At 47.1% G+C, this 13,864-nt stretch overlaps 16 non-coding genes across 16 annotated transcripts; all 16 read right to left on the bottom strand.

The window, feature by feature from the left end:
• Nucleotides 1-253: 253 nt before the first annotated feature.
• TRNAP-CGG (transfer RNA proline (anticodon CGG)) lies at nt 254-325 on the bottom strand. Its single transcript has one exon. It is a non-coding gene; the product is annotated as a tRNA-Pro (tRNA).
• Nucleotides 326-1,262: 937 nt separating this feature from the next.
• On the bottom strand, nt 1,263-1,374 carry TRNAL-CAA (transfer RNA leucine (anticodon CAA)). Its single transcript has 2 exons — nt 1,337-1,374; nt 1,263-1,308 (listed from the first exon to the last, which is right to left on the bottom strand). It is a non-coding gene; the product is annotated as a tRNA-Leu (tRNA).
• Nucleotides 1,375-2,108: 734 nt separating this feature from the next.
• On the bottom strand, nt 2,109-2,180 carry TRNAP-AGG (transfer RNA proline (anticodon AGG)). Its single transcript has one exon. It is a non-coding gene; the product is annotated as a tRNA-Pro (tRNA).
• A 441-nt stretch (nt 2,181-2,621) lies between these two features.
• On the bottom strand, nt 2,622-2,694 carry TRNAV-UAC (transfer RNA valine (anticodon UAC)). Its single transcript has one exon. It is a non-coding gene; the product is annotated as a tRNA-Val (tRNA).
• Nucleotides 2,695-3,079: 385 nt separating this feature from the next.
• On the bottom strand, nt 3,080-3,151 carry TRNAP-CGG (transfer RNA proline (anticodon CGG)). The gene has a single exon. It is a non-coding gene; the product is annotated as a tRNA-Pro (tRNA).
• Nucleotides 3,152-4,088: 937 nt separating this feature from the next.
• TRNAL-CAA (transfer RNA leucine (anticodon CAA)) lies at nt 4,089-4,200 on the bottom strand. The gene is made up of 2 exons: nt 4,163-4,200; nt 4,089-4,134 (listed from the first exon to the last, which is right to left on the bottom strand). It is a non-coding gene; the product is annotated as a tRNA-Leu (tRNA).
• A 288-nt stretch (nt 4,201-4,488) lies between these two features.
• On the bottom strand, nt 4,489-4,561 carry TRNAV-AAC (transfer RNA valine (anticodon AAC)). The gene has a single exon. It is a non-coding gene; the product is annotated as a tRNA-Val (tRNA).
• A 386-nt stretch (nt 4,562-4,947) lies between these two features.
• TRNAP-AGG (transfer RNA proline (anticodon AGG)) lies at nt 4,948-5,019 on the bottom strand. Its single transcript has one exon. It is a non-coding gene; the product is annotated as a tRNA-Pro (tRNA).
• A 441-nt stretch (nt 5,020-5,460) lies between these two features.
• TRNAV-UAC (transfer RNA valine (anticodon UAC)) lies at nt 5,461-5,533 on the bottom strand. Its single transcript has one exon. It is a non-coding gene; the product is annotated as a tRNA-Val (tRNA).
• Nucleotides 5,534-7,327: 1,794 nt separating this feature from the next.
• On the bottom strand, nt 7,328-7,400 carry TRNAV-AAC (transfer RNA valine (anticodon AAC)). Its single transcript has one exon. It is a non-coding gene; the product is annotated as a tRNA-Val (tRNA).
• A 386-nt stretch (nt 7,401-7,786) lies between these two features.
• TRNAP-AGG (transfer RNA proline (anticodon AGG)) lies at nt 7,787-7,858 on the bottom strand. The gene has a single exon. It is a non-coding gene; the product is annotated as a tRNA-Pro (tRNA).
• Nucleotides 7,859-8,299: 441 nt separating this feature from the next.
• Nucleotides 8,300-8,372, bottom strand: TRNAV-UAC (transfer RNA valine (anticodon UAC)). The gene has a single exon. It is a non-coding gene; the product is annotated as a tRNA-Val (tRNA).
• Nucleotides 8,373-10,625: 2,253 nt separating this feature from the next.
• On the bottom strand, nt 10,626-10,697 carry TRNAP-AGG (transfer RNA proline (anticodon AGG)). The gene has a single exon. It is a non-coding gene; the product is annotated as a tRNA-Pro (tRNA).
• Nucleotides 10,698-11,138: 441 nt separating this feature from the next.
• TRNAV-UAC (transfer RNA valine (anticodon UAC)) lies at nt 11,139-11,211 on the bottom strand. Its single transcript has one exon. It is a non-coding gene; the product is annotated as a tRNA-Val (tRNA).
• A 1,794-nt stretch (nt 11,212-13,005) lies between these two features.
• On the bottom strand, nt 13,006-13,078 carry TRNAV-AAC (transfer RNA valine (anticodon AAC)). Its single transcript has one exon. It is a non-coding gene; the product is annotated as a tRNA-Val (tRNA).
• A 386-nt stretch (nt 13,079-13,464) lies between these two features.
• Nucleotides 13,465-13,536, bottom strand: TRNAP-AGG (transfer RNA proline (anticodon AGG)). The gene has a single exon. It is a non-coding gene; the product is annotated as a tRNA-Pro (tRNA).
• Nucleotides 13,537-13,864: the final 328 nt, after the last annotated feature.

Raw genomic sequence — 13,864 nt, 5'->3', positions numbered from 1 at the left:
TTTTATTCCAAAAGGCGATTTTAAAACCATACCTGAAATCACACTAGAAAAACACTTTGCATTTAATTTTCCTACACTGATGGTCCACCCCAGAAAAGCAGTTGCAAAGAAGTCCGGCACTGAAATTCTATACGCCAAAAGTGGGAAATAGCGTAGAGGGAAAGGAACTTTCTCACCATACACGGCGTCTTATAGCATTGAAAAGAAGAAATGGCCCTATATAATAAGCAGCCTAAAAATAATTCCACAGCATGGGCTCGTCCGGGATTTGAACCCGGGACCTCTCGCACCCGAAGCGAGAATCATACCCCTAGACCAACGAGCCTGATTCCCCAGTCGGCATTTTAAGCAATTTCTGATGCGTCTTTCAGAAACAAAGCAGGGCTATTTGGCTGCTCTCTCTCTATGTGAACCACACAAAGTCATGTTTTCTCTCAAGGTGTTGTTTTTTTCACTCTTGCAAGGAAGGGATCAGTCGATATCCTAGCTGCCAGAGAGCAGAAAAAAGGCGCTGATGAGAACTGCAGGCACTTTCTGGCACTTGTACTCCTCTGCAAGTCCTGGACACTTACCCCATAGACTTCCACCCCAGATGCAAGGGAGGGCCTGCCAATTCTTCCTCCTAAGACAGAGGCATTTGATTCTTGGATTCAAACACGCTCACTCAGCGCTCGATCAGGCTCGATCAGGCGAGATTTATATGAGTGGCTCGCAGGACTGAAACACTCACCTGGGAGCCCCAGGGTGGCTGAATTCCCAGTATGGCCATTGTTGGGCAAATCACCTCCTTTCCTCCTGCCTCAATCTAGAATTGGCTGCAAATCACAAGATAGAGTTCAATGTCCGTGTGTACTGCCTACTCCCAGCTACCTCTCTGTCTTCCTTATGTAAATTAAAATTCGCAAGGGGGGACCAATGACAATCTGCTCCTCCCACATAACCAGGAAGCCCTGTTGAACATGTCTGCCTGTGTTGTTGCAGGGACAGTGCCTTCTCCGCCCAAAAGGTGGCAGGAGAGCCTCACAACAAAGATGGGATCAACTGCTTAATGAGAAACCAGCACGGCAGTTTGTGTGATGGAGTGCAAATTTAACGGAAGGTGTGCCTGAGGTGTCCCTTCCAGGAATACATGGAATTGTGATTGAGGGACCAGCCTGATCGTTGGTGGATTTCTCGTCATATGTTACAGGTCCGTGCAAAGATTGTGGTGTGTGGGGAATGCACTGCAAAAAACAGGACGATTTAAGGGTGTAAAAGAAACCTGTCAGAAGTGGGATTTGAACCCACGCCTCCATGAGGAGACCAGAAGTCTCAGTTGCACTGAAGATCAAGCTCTCTTGAGTCTGGCGCCTTAGACCACTCGGCCATCCTGACAGCCCTGGGTGTGCACAGATCTGACTCTTCTGACTGCACCTGCCAATGTTTGCACTTACAACGTTCACAGCAATGTCACAAGTGTAAAGACCCCACAATACAACATGGCATGACAAAAAAAAAGCTAGGCACAAGAGCGACCACTGATGGATGCGGATTAATTTGTTTCGTCTTGCAAAAGTAAAGGAAGTTTCCCACGGCTCGCTGGGTTCAAGGACCGCCTCTTCTTAAGCTTGCATTGAGATAATAAGGTTTTAGAGGGTGCACATAAAAGCAGCTCATGCACAGTCTCGAACCGGGGACCTTTCACGTGTTAGGCGAACGTGATGACCACTACACTACAGAAACTCACTTGCTGTGTTTTACTGTTAGAGCAAGGTTCCTCTCAAGGATTCTCTCTACTTCTATTCTGCTGTATCAGCAGCCACTCAGAAAGCGAGGAGCAAGTGTGAAAACTGCAGAGATATCAGCCAACATGCTTGCAATTAGACGTATTAAAAATTGACTTATGCAGGCATCGACAGACAAATATCTGATGCCTAAATGCCAGCAAGTACACCTTGGGAAAGCATCACCTGGGACACACACAGACTAAGCATGAAGGCAGAAAAAGCATGGTGATCCATGTTTCTTCTGAGGTTCAAAATATTTTGTGCAACAATGCGGCGAGTGTAATGAGAAATAGTCAGGCATTGTGAGTTTTGAGTAGGATTCGTATGTTTACCTCTGAAAAAGGGCTCGTCCGGGATTTGAACCCGGGACCTCTCGCACCCTAAGCGAGAATCATACCCCTAGACCAACGAGCCGAGGCACACAAGAGTCGCCTTTCGCACCGGCTCCGGGGGTTATTGGCAGCGAGTTAGTGAATGCTTCACCCAAAGCAAGCAACTGCACATGCTGCTCTCTTCTGCAATATGGTTGCTGTCTTTTCCATGGCCGTCATCGAACAAGAAATGAAAATGCCTCTATCCTCCAGACATTTTGTTTGTTCTAGGTGTATGCTCTCGGTGAGGTCAATAAAACCATTTCTGCTCTCATGCCTTGCTTTCATGAAGTAGGCCCAACCTTCAGTACACAAGGACGTGCAAACGAATAGCGCAAACTATCGTCACTTCTCTTTTTGAGCTGTCACTGATGCCCCTGGAGCACAGTACATCACGCTGGTGAGGGATAGACAGCTTCCATTATCTCAGCTTTCCTATAAGTTGAGAAAGTAAATGCAAACTGTGTGAAAAACAGAAAGCTGCTGTTTCTGCCCGGTCTCGAACCAGGGACCTTTCGCGTGTAAAGCGAACGTGATAACCACTACACTACAGAAACAGACACGCTTGCACGAATCTTCTTGGCATGTAGTGGGCTGGAATGCACAGACCAAGGGCCAATGTCCATGAAGCTCAAAGTTGGACCCTCCTTACCCGATCTCTTTCTTTGGAAGAAAGGAACGAGGACCACTTTTATTCCAAAAGGCGATTTTAAAACCATACCTGAAATCACACTAGAAAAACACTTTGCATTTAGTTTTCCTACACTGATGGTCCACCCCAGAAAAGCAGTTGCAAAGAAGTCCGGCACTGAAATTCTATACGCCAAAAGTGGGAAATAGCGTAGAGGGAAAGGAACTTTCTCACCATACACGGCGTCTTATAGCATTGAAAAGAAGAAATGGCCCTATATAATAAGCAGCCTAAAAATAATTCCACAGCATGGGCTCGTCCGGGATTTGAACCCGGGACCTCTCGCACCCGAAGCGAGAATCATACCCCTAGACCAACGAGCCTGATTCCCCAGTCGGCATTTTAAGCAATTTCTGATGCGTCTTTCAGAAACAAAGCAGGGCTATTTGGCTGCTCTCTCTCTATGTGAACCACACAAAGTCATGTTTTCTCTCAAGGTGTTGTTTTTTTCACTCTTGCAAGGAAGGGATCAGTCGATATCCTAGCTGCCAGAGAGCAGAAAAAAGGCGCTGATGAGAACTGCAGGCACTTTCTGGCACTTGTACTCCTCTGCAAGTCCTGGACACTTACCCCATAGACTTCCACCCCAGATGCAAGGGAGGGCCTGCCAATTCTTGCTCCTAAGACAGAGGCATTTGATTCTTGGATTCAAACACGCTCACTCAGCGCTCGATCAGGCTCGATCAGGCGAGATTTATATGAGTGGCTCGCAGGACTGAAACACTCACCTGGGAGCCCCAGGGTGGCTGAATTCCCAGTATGGCCATTGTTGGGCAAATCACCTCCTTTCCTCCTGCCTCAATCTAGAATTGGCTGCAAATCACAAGATAGAGTTCAATGTCCGTGTGTACTGCCTACTCCCAGCTACCTCTCTGTCTTCCTTATGTAAATTAAAATTCGCAAGGGGGGACCAATGACAATCTGCTCCTCCCACATAACCAGGAAGCCCTGTTGAACATGTCTGCCTGTGTTGTTGCAGGGACAGTGCCTTCTCCGCCCAAAAGGTGGCAGGAGAGCCTCACAACAAAGATGGGATCAACTGCTTAATGAGAAACCAGCACGGCAGTTTGTGTGATGGAGTGCAAATTTAACGGAAGGTGTGCCTGAGGTGTCCCTTCCAGGAATACATGGAATTGTGATTGAGGGACCAGCCTGATCGTTGGTGGATTTCTCGTCATATGTTACAGGTCCGTGCAAAGATTGTGGTGTGTGGGGAATGCACTGCAAAAAACAGGACGATTTAAGGGTGTAAAAGAAACCTGTCAGAAGTGGGATTTGAACCCACGCCTCCATGAGGAGACCAGAAGTCTCAGTTGCACTGAAGATCAAGCTCTCTTGAGTCTGGCGCCTTAGACCACTCGGCCATCCTGACAGCCCTGGGTGTGCACAGATCTGACTCTTCTGACTGCACCTGCCAATGTTTGCACTTACAACGTTCACAGCAATGTCACAAGTGTAAAGACCCCACAATACAACATGGCATGACAAAAAAAAAGCTAGGCACAAGAGCGACCACTGATGGATGCGGATTAATTTGTTTCGTCTTGCAAAAGTAAAGGAAGTTTCCCACGGCTCGCTGGGTTCAAGGACCGCCTCTTCTTAAGCTTGCATTGAGATAATAAGGTTTTAGAGGGTGCACATAAAAGCAGCTCATGCACAGTGTTTCTGCCCGGTCTCGAACCGGGGACCTTTCGCGTGTTAGGCGAACGTGATGACCACTACACTACAGAAACTCACTTGCTGTGTTTTACTGTTAGAGCAAGGTTCCTCTCAAGGATTCTCTCTACTTCTATTCTGCTGTATCAGCAGCCACTCAGAAAGCGAGGAGCAAGTGTGAAAACTGCAGAGATATCAGCCAACATGCTTGCAATTAGACGTATTAAAAATTGACTTATGCAGGCATCGACAGACAAATATCTGATGCCTAAATGCCAGCAAGTACACCTTGGGAAAGCATCACCTGGGACACACACAGACTAAGCATGAAGGCAGAAAAAGCATGGTGATCCATGTTTCTTCTGAGGTTCAAAATATTTTGTGCAACAAAGCGGCGAGTGTAATGAGAAATAGTCAGGCATTGTGAGTTTTGAGTAGGATTCGTATGTTTACCTCTGAAAAAGGGCTCGTCCGGGATTTGAACCCGGGACCTCTCGCACCCTAAGCGAGAATCATACCCCTAGACCAACGAGCCGAGGCACACAAGAGTCGCCTTTCGCACCGGCTCCGGGGGTTATTGGCAGCGAGTTAGTGAATGCTTCACCCAAAGCAAGCAACTGCACATGCTGCTCTCTTCTGCAATATGGTTGCTGTCTTTTCCATGGCCGTCATCGAACAAGAAATGAAAATGCCTCTATCCTTCAGACATTTTGTTTGTTCTAGGTGTATGCTCTCGGTGAGGTCAATAAAACCATTTCTGCTCTCATGCCTTGCTTTCATGAAGTAGGCCCAACCTTCAGTACACAAGGACGTGCAAAGGAATAGCGCAAACTATCGTCACTTCTCTTTTTGAGCTGTCACTGATGCCCCTGGAGCACAGTACGTCACGCTGGTGAGGGATAGACAGCTTCCATTATCTCAGCTTTCCTATAAATTGAGAGAGTAAATACAAACTGTGTGAAAAACAGAAAGCTGCTGTTTCTGCCCGGTCTCGAACCAGGGACCTTTCACGTGTAAAGCGAACGTGATAACCACTACACTACAGAAACAGACACGCTTGCAGGAATCTTCTTGGCATGTAGTGGGCTGGAATGCACAGACCAAGGGCCAATGTCCATGAAGCTCAAAGTTGGACCCTCCTTACCCGATCTCTTTCTTTGGAAGAAAGGAACGAGGACCACTTTTATTCCAAAAGGCGATTTTAAAACCATACCTGAAACCACACTAGAAAAACACTTTGCATTTAATTTTCCTACACTGATGGTCCACCCCAGAAAAGCAGTTGCAAAGAAGTCCGGCACTGAAATTCTATACGCCAAAAGTGGGAAATAGCGTAGAGGGAAAGGAACTTTCTCACCATACACGGCGTCTTATAGCATTGAAAAGAAGAAATGGCCCTATATAATAAGCAGCCTAAAAATAATTCCACAGCATGGGCTCATCCGGCATTTGAACCCGGGACCTCTCGCACCCGAAGCGAGAATCATACCCCTAGACCAACGAGCCTGATTCCCCAGTCGGCATTTTAAGCAATTTCTGATGCGTCTTTCAGAAACAAAGCAGGGCTATTTGGCTGCTCTCTCTCTATGTGAACCACACAAAGTCATGTTTTCTCTCAAGGTGTTGTTTTTTTCACTCTTGCAAGGAAGGGATCAGTCGATATCCTAGCTGCCAGAGAGCAGAAAAAAGGCGCTGATGAGAACTGCAGCCACTTTCTGGCACTTGTACTCCTCTGCAAGTCCTGGACACTTGCCCCATAGACTTCCACCCCAGATGCAAGGGAGGGCCTGCCAATTCTTGCTCCTAAGACAGAGGCATTTGATTCTTGGATTCAAACACGCTCACTCAGCGCTCGATCAGGCTCGATCAGGCGAGATTTATATGAGTGGCTCGCAGGACTGAAACACTAACCTGGGAGACCCAGGGTGGCTGAATTCCCAGGATGGCCATTTTTGGGCAAGTCACCTCCTTTCCTCCTGCCTCAATCTAGAATTAGCTGCAAATCATAAGATAGAGTTCAATGCACGTGTGTACTGCCTACTTCCAGCTACCTCTCTGTCTTCCTTATGTAAATTAAAATTCGCAAGGGGGGACCAATGACAATCTGCTCCTCCCACATAACCAGGAAGCCCTGTTGAACATGTCTGCCTGTGTTGTTGCAGGGACAGTGCCTTCTCCGCCCAAAAAGTGGCAGGAGAGCCTCACAACAAAGATGGGATCAACTGCTTAATGAGAAACCAGCACGGCAGTTTGTGTGATGGAGTGCAAATTTAACGGAAGGTGTGCCTGAGGTGTCCCTTCCAGGAATACATGGAATTGTGATTGAGGGCCCAGCCTGATCGTTGGTGGAATTCTCGTCATATGTTACAGGTCCGTGCAAAGATTGTGGTGTGTGGGGAATGCACTGCAAAAAACAGGACGATTTAAGGGTGTAAAAGAAACCTGTCAGAAGTGGGATCTGAACCCACGCCTCCATGAGGAGACCAGAAGTCTCAGTTGCACTGAAGATCAAGCTCTCTTGAGTCTGGCGCCTTAGACCACTCGGCCATCCTGACAGCCCTGGGTGTGCACAGATCTGACTCTTCTGACTGCACCTGCCAATGTTTGCACTTACAACTTTCACAGCAATGTCACAAGTGTAAAGACCCCACAATACAACATGGCATGACAAAAAAAAAGCTAGGCACAAGAGCGACCACTGATGGATGTGGATTACTTTGTTTCGTCTTGCAAAAGTAAAGGAAGTTTCCCACGGCTCGCTGGGTTCAAGGACCGCCTCTTCTTAAGCTTGCTTTGAGATAATAAGGTTTTAGAGGGTGCACATAAAAGCAGCTCATGAACAGTGTTTCTGCCCGGTCTCGAACCGGGGACCTTTCGCATGTTAGGCGAACGTGATGACCACTACACTACAGAAACTCACTTGCTGTGTTTTACTGTTAGAGCAAGGTTCCTCTCAAGGATTCTCTCTACTTCTATTCTGCTGTATCAGCAGCCACTCAGAAAGCGAGGAGCAAGTGTGAAAACTGCAGAGATATCAGCCAACATACTTGCAATTAGACGTATTAAAAATTGACTTATGCAGGCATCGACAGACAAATATCTGATGCCTAAATTCCAGCAAGTACAGCTTGGGAAAGCATCACCTGGGACACACACAGACTAAGCATGAAGGCAGAAAAAGCATGGTGATCCATGTTTCTTATGAGGTTCAAAATATTTTGTGCAACAATGCGGCGAGTGTAATGAGAAATAGTCAGGCATTGTGAGTTTTGAGTAGGATTCGTATGTTTCCCTCTGAAAAAGGGCTCGTCCGGGATTTGAACCCGGGACCTCTCGCACCCTAAGCGAGAATCATACCCCTAGACCAACGAGCCGAGGCACACAAAAGTCGCCTTTCGCACCGGCTCCGGGGGTTATTGGCAGCGAGTTATTGAATGCTTCACCCAAAGCAAGCAACTGCACATGCTGCTCTCTTCTGCAATATGGTTGCTGTCTTTTCCATGGCCGTCATCGAACAAGAAATGAAAATGCCTCTATCCTTCAGACATTTTGTTTGTTCTAGGTGTATGCTCTCGGTGAGGTCAATAAAACCATTTCTGCTCTCATGCCTTGCTTTCATGAAGTAGGCCCAACCTTCAGTACACAAGGACGTGCAAAGGAATAGCGCAAACTATCGTCACTTCTCTTTTTGAGCTGTCACTGATGCCCCTGGAGCACAGTACGTCACGCTGGTGAGGGATAGACAGCTTCCATTATCTCAGCTTTCCTATAAATTGAGAGAGTAAATACAAACTGTGTGAAAAACAGAAAGCTGCTGTTTCTGCCCGGTCTCGAACCAGGGACCTTTCACGTGTAAAGCGAACGTGATAACCACTACACTACAGAAACAGACACGCTTGCAGGAATCTTCTTGGCATGTAGTGGGCTGGAATGCACAGACCAAGGGCCAATGTCCATGAAGCTCAAAGTTGGACCCTCCTTACCCGATCTCTTTCTTTGGAAGAAAGGAACGAGGACCACTTTTATTCCAAAAGGCGATTTTAAAACCATACCTGAAACCACACTAGAAAAACACTTTGCATTTAATTTTCCTACACTGATGGTCCACCCCAGAAAAGCAGTTGCAAAGAAGTCCGGCACTGAAATTCTATACGCCAAAAGTGGGAAATAGCGTAGAGGGAAAGGAACTTTCTCACCATACACGGCGTCTTATAGCATTGAAAAGAAGAAATGGCCCTATATAATAAGCAGCCTAAAAATAATTCCACAGCATGGGCTCATCCGGGATTTGAACCCGGGACCTCTCGCACCCGAAGCGAGAATCATACCCCTAGACCAACGTGCCTGATTCCCCAGTCGGCATTTAAAGCAATTTCTGATGCGTCTTTCAGAAACAAAGCAGGGCTATTTGGCTGCTCTCTCTCTATGTGAACCACACAAAGTCATGTTTTCTCTCAAGGTGTTGTTTTTTTCACTCTTGCAAGGAAGGGATCAGTCGATATCCTAGCTGCCAGAGAGCAGAAAAAAGGCGCTGATGAGAACTGCAGGCACTTTCTGGCACTTGTACTCCTCTGCAAGTCCTGGACACTTGCCCCATAGACTTCCACCCCAGATGCAAGGGAGGGCCTGCCAATTCTTGCTCCTAAGACAGAGGCATTTGATTCTTGGATTCAAACACGCTCACTCAGCGCTCGATCAGGCTCGATCAGGCGAGATTTATATGAGTGGCTCGCAGGACTGAAACACTAACCTGGGAGACCCAGGGTGGCTGAATTCCCAGGATGGCCATTTTTGGGCAAGTCACCTCCTTTCCTCCTGCCTCAATCTAGAATTAGCTGCAAATCATAAGATAGAGTTCAATGCACGTGTGTACTTCCTACTCCCAGCTACCTCTCTGTCTTCCTTATGTAAATTAAAATTCGCAAGGGGGGACCAATGACAATCTGCTCCTCCCACATAACCAGGAAGCCCTGTTGAACATGTCTGCCTGTGTTGTTGCAGGGACAGTGCCTTCTCCGCCCAAAAGGTGGCAGGAGAGCCTCACAACAAAGATGGGATCAACTGCTTAATGAGAAACCAGCACGGCAGTTTGTGTGATGGAGTGCAAATTTAACGGAAGGTGTGCCTGAGGTGTCCCTTCCAGGAATACATGGAATTGTGATTGAGGGCCCAGCCTGATCGTTGGTGGAATTCTCGTCATATGTTACAGGTCCGTGCAAAGATTGTGGTGTGTGGGGAATGCACTGCAAAAAACAGGACGATTTAAGGGTGTAAAAGAAACCTGTCAGAAGTGGGATTTGAACCCACACCTCCATGAGGAGACCAGAAGTCTCAGTTGCACTGAAGATCAAGCTCTCTTGAGTCTGGCGCCTTAGACCACTCAGCCATCCTGACAGCCCTGGGTGTGCACAGATCTGACTCTTCTGACTGCACCTGCCAATGTTTGCACTTACAACGTTCACAGCAATGTCACAAGTGTAAAGACCCCACAATACAACATGGCATGACAAAAAAAAAGCTAGGCACAAGAGCGACCACTGATGGATGTGGATTACTTTGTTTCGTCTTGCAAAAGTAAAGGAAGTTTCCCACGGCTCGCTGGGTTCAAGGACCGCCTCTTCTTTAGCTTGCTTTGAGATAATAAGGTTTTAGAGGGTGCACATAAAAGCAGCTCATGAACAGTGTTTCTGCACGGTCTCGAACCGGGGACCTTTCGCGTGTTAGGCGAACGTGATGACCACTACACTACAGAAACTGACTTGCTGTGTTTTACTGTTAGAGCAAGGTTCCTCTCAAGGATTCTCTCTACTTCTATTCTGCTGTATCAGCAGCCACTCAGAAAGCGAGGAGCAAGTGTGAAAACTGCAGAGATATCAGCCAACATACTTGCAATTAGACGTATTAAAAATTGACTTATGCAGGCATCGACAGACAAATATCTGATGCCTAAATTCCAGCAAGTACAGCTTGGGAAAGCATCACCTGGGACACACACAGACTAAGCATGAAGGCAGAAAAAGCATGGTGATCCATGTTTCTTATGAGGTTCAAAATATTTTGTGCAACAATGCGGCGAGTGTAATGAGAAATAGTCAGGCATTGTGAGTTTTGAGTAGGATTCGTATGTTTACCTCTGAAAAAGGGCTCGTCCGGGATTTGAACCCGGGACCTCTCGCACCCTAAGCGAGAATCATACCCCTAGACCAACGAGCCGAGGCACACAAGAGTCGCCTTTCGCACCGGCTCCGGGGGTTATTGGCAGCGAGTTAGTGAATGCTTCACCCAAAGCAAGCAACTGCACATGCTGCTCTCTTCTGCAATATGGTTGCTGTCTTTTCCATGGCCGTCATCGAACAAGAAATGAAAATGCCTCTATCCTTCAGACATTTTGTTTGTTCTAGGTGTATGCTCTCGGTGAGGTCAATAAAACCATTTCTGCTCTCATGCCTTGCTTTCATGAAGTAGGCCCAACCTTCAGTACACAAGGACGTGCAAAGGAATAGCGCAAACTATCGTCACTTCTCTTTTTGAACTGTCACTGATGCCCCTGGAGCACAGTACATCACGCTGGTGAGGGATAGACAGCTTCCATTATCTCAGCTTTCCTATAAATTGAGAGAGTAAATGCAAACTGTGTGAAAAACAGAAAGCTGCTGTTTCTGCCCGGTCTCGAACCAGGGACCTTTCGCGTGTAAAGCGAACGTGATAACCACTACACTACAGAAACAGACACGCTTGCAGGAATCTTCTTGGCATGTAGTGGGCTGGAATGCACAGACCAAGGGCCAATGTCCATGAAGCTCAAAGTTGGACCCTCCTTACCCGATCTCTTTCTTTAGAAGAAAGGAACGAGGACCACTTTTATTCCAAAAGGCGATTTTAAAACCATACCTGAAACCACACTAGAAAAACACTTTGCATTTAATTTTCCTACACTGATGGTCCACCCCAGAAAAGCAGTTGCAAAGAAGTCCGGCACTGAAATTCTATACGCCAAAAGTGGGAAATAGCGTAGAGGGAAAGGAACTTTCTCACCATACACGGCGTCTTATAGCATTGAAAAGAAGAAATGGCCCTATATAATAAGCAGCCTAAAAATAATTCCACAGCATGGGCTCATCCGGCATTTGAACCCGGGACCTCTCGCACCCGAAGCGAGAATCATACCCCTAGACCAACGAGCCTGATTCCCCAGTCGGCATTTTAAGCAATTTCTGATGCGTCTTTCAGAAACAAAGCAGGGCTATTTGGCTGCTCTCTCTCTATGTGAACCACACAAAGTCATGTTTTCTCTCAAGGTGTTGTTTTTTTCACTCTTGCAAGGAAGGGATCAGTCGATATCCTAGCTGCCAGAGAGCAGAAAAAAGGCGCTGATGAGAACTACAGCCACTTTCTGGCACTTGTACTCCTCTGCAAGTCCTGGACACTTGCCCCATAGACTTCCACCCCAGATGCAAGGGAGGGCCTGCCAATTCTTGCTCCTAAGACAGAGGCATTTGATTCTTGGATTCAAACACGCTCACTCAGCGCTCGATCAGGCTCGATCAGGCGAGATTTATATGAGTGGCTCGCAGGACTGAAACACTAACCTGGGAGACCCAGGGTGGCTGAATTCCCAGGATGGCCATTTTTGGGCAAGTCACCTCCTTTCCTCCTGCCTCAATCTAGAATTAGCTGCAAATCATAAGATAGAGTTCAATGCACGTGTGTACTGCCTACTTCCAGCTACCTCTCTGTCTTCCTTATGTACATTAAAATTCGCAAGGGGGGACCAATGACAATCTGCTCCTCCCACATAACCAGGAAGCCCTGTTGAACATGTCTGCCTGTGTTGTTGCAGGGACAGTGCCTTCTCCGCCCAAAAAGTGGCAGGAGAGCCTCACAACAAAGATGGGATCAACTGCTTAATGAGAAACCAGCACGGCAGTTTGTGTGATGGAGTGCAAATTTAACGGAAGGTGTGCCTGAGGTGTCCCTTCCAGGAATACATGGAATTGTGATTGAGGGCCCAGCCTGATCGTTGGTGGAATTCTCGTCATATGTTACAGGTCCGTGCAAAGATTGTGGTGTGTGGGGAATGCACTGCAAAAAACAGGACGATTTAAGGGTGTAAAAGAAACCTGTCAGAAGTGGGATCTGAACCCACGCCTCCATGAGGAGACCAGAAGTCTCAGTTGCACTGAAGATCAAGCTCTCTTGAGTCTGGCGCCTTAGACCACTCGGCCATCCTGACAGCCCTGGGTGTGCACAGATCTGACTCTTCTGACTGCACCTGCCAATGTTTGCACTTACAACTTTCACAGCAATGTCACAAGTGTAAAGACCCCACAATACAACATGGCATGACAAAAAAAAAGCTAGGCACAAGAGCGACCACTGATGGATGTGGATTACTTTGTTTCGTCTTGCAAAAGTAAAGGAAGTTTCCCACGGCTCGCTGGGTTCAAGGACCGCCTCTTCTTAAGCTTGCTTTGAGATAATAAGGTTTTAGAGGGTGCACATAAAAGCAGCTCATGAACAGTGTTTCTGCCCGGTCTCGAACCGGGGACCTTTCGCGTGTTAGGCGAACGTGATGACCACTACACTACAGAAACTCACTTGCTGTGTTTTACTGTTAGAGCAAGGTTCCTCTCAAGGATTCTCTCTACTTCTATTCTGCTGTATCAGCAGCCACTCAGAAAGCGAGGAGCAAGTGTGAAAACTGCAGAGATATCAGCCAACATACTTGCAATTAGACGTATTAAAAATTGACTTATGCAGGCATCGACAGACAAATATCTGATGCCTAAATTCCAGCAAGTACAGCTTGGGAAAGCATCACCTGGGACACACACAGACTAAGCATGAAGGCAGAAAAAGCATGGTGATCCATGTTTCTTATGAGGTTCAAAATATTTTGTGCAACAATGCGGCGAGTGTAATGAGAAATAGTCAGGCATTGTGAGTTTTGAGTAGGATTCGTATGTTTCCCTCTGAAAAAGGGCTCGTCCGGGATTTGAACCCGGGACCTCTCGCACCCTAAGCGAGAATCATACCCCTAGACCAACGAGCCGAGGCACACAAGAGTCGCCTTTCGCACCGGCTCCGGGGGTTATTGGCAGCGAGTTAGTGAATGCTTCACCCAAAGCAAGCAACTGCACATGCTGCTCTCTTCTGCAATATGGTTGCTGTCTTTTCCATGGCCGTCATCGAACAAGAAATGAAAATGCCTCTATCCTTCAGACATTTTGTTTGTTCTAGGTGTATGCTCTCGGTGAGGTCAATAAAACCATTTCTGCTCTCATGCCTTGCTTTCATGAAGTAGGCCCAACCTTCAGTACACAAGGACGTGCAAAGGAATAGCGCAAACTATCGTCACTTCTCTTTTTGAACTGTCACTG

This window comes from Triturus cristatus, chromosome 10 (assembly GCF_964204655.1).
Source record: "Triturus cristatus chromosome 10, aTriCri1.1, whole genome shotgun sequence".
Lineage (NCBI taxonomy): Eukaryota > Metazoa > Chordata > Amphibia > Caudata > Salamandridae > Triturus > Triturus cristatus.
The sequence above is the reverse complement of the archived record's forward strand: the minus strand, read 5'-3'. Positions and strand labels throughout refer to the sequence as shown.